Below are 1,190 nucleotides of genomic sequence, written 5' to 3'. Positions count from 1 at the left end.
GTGCTCCAAAGCTCTCTCCAGCTGCGTGCACCTGCCCCGGCCGCGCACCCGGCCCCGCCCAGCTTCGCTCACCTGTCCCGGGCGTCTGGTGCGGAACCTTAGAGTAAGAAACATCACCGTGCACCTTGGCCAACGTGCGCGACTCGACCGAGCGCGCACTGGCCGAGGTGCACACCGATTTCACCTGGGTGCGCGCGCAGCACCTCGGGCGCACCGGGGTGCGCGCACAACGCCCGGGTTGCACCGTGGCCTGTGTGCTCGGGGCGCCTCGGGTGCGCGCTCGGTGTCGCCCCCGCGCGCGCGGTAGTGCGGGCAGCGCACCCCGGCCCGGCCCGGCCCCGACGAGAACGCAAACGGGCAAAAGGTTTATTCAAATAGCATTGCGACGCCCGGCGAAAAACTAAAAAAGGGTGCAACACCGGGACTTCCCGGGAGGTCACCCATCCCAGTACTACTCCGGCCCAAGCGCGCTTAACTGCGGAGTTCTGATGGGATCCGGTGCACTAACGCTGGTATGATCGCACCCGTTATGAGCTTGTCGCAGTGTGTACTTAGCAAACCGCGACCCACGTGCGAATCCACCCCGGCCACCCACCCCCGTCGAGGTGCACACCCTCCCTCGCGAAGTGCGCCCCGTTCGCCAAGTGTGAGCCCTGCCCGGGTGCGCGCACCTTGCTAGGGCGTCGGGTGTGCACCCGGCCCGGCCTACGTGCGTGCACCTGGAGGGGGCGTCGTGTGCGTGCAGTGTCCCGTCTGCAACGCGGTGCCCACACACCACCTCGGGCGCAACGACCTGCGCTCACATGTGGGCCGAGTGCACCTTGGTGCATGTTCGGGGCGCCTCGGGTGCACGCTCGATCTTGCCCCGGTGCACCAAGGCGCTCGGTTTGCCCCGGGTGCGCACTTGGTGCAAGGTGGGCACCCAAAATAGGGATCAAGCACCAAAACACAAGTTTCGGGATGCAAAATGGGACCCAAGGACCACAAATGCGTTCCAAGACCCATGATGGGTCCACGAGAACAAAAATGTGTTCCGAGACTTAATAAACAAATATTGGGTTTTAGGAGAAGAAACATGCTCTGATGCCCAAAACGAGAATCGACCCCGAAAAGGCCACAGGCCAAAAGTGGGATGCGAGACAAAAAAAAATGGGACCCGAGGACCAAAATTGGGTTCCCAGGTCGAAGAC

At 63.0% G+C, this 1,190-nt stretch overlaps 1 non-coding gene across 1 annotated transcript; it reads right to left on the bottom strand.

Moving 5' to 3' along the window:
* Positions 1-407: 407 nt before the first annotated feature.
* LOC131863574 (5S ribosomal RNA) lies at positions 408-526 on the bottom strand. The gene has a single exon (XR_009362474.1). It is a non-coding gene; the product is annotated as a 5S ribosomal RNA (ribosomal RNA).
* Between the last annotated feature and the right edge of the window lie 664 nt (positions 527-1,190).

The sequence above is a fragment of the Cryptomeria japonica genome, unplaced genomic scaffold (genome assembly GCF_030272615.1).
Source record: "Cryptomeria japonica unplaced genomic scaffold, Sugi_1.0 HiC_scaffold_65, whole genome shotgun sequence".
NCBI classification, from domain to species: domain Eukaryota; kingdom Viridiplantae; phylum Streptophyta; class Pinopsida; order Cupressales; family Cupressaceae; genus Cryptomeria; species Cryptomeria japonica.
This window is presented reverse-complemented; position numbering and strand designations above follow the sequence as displayed.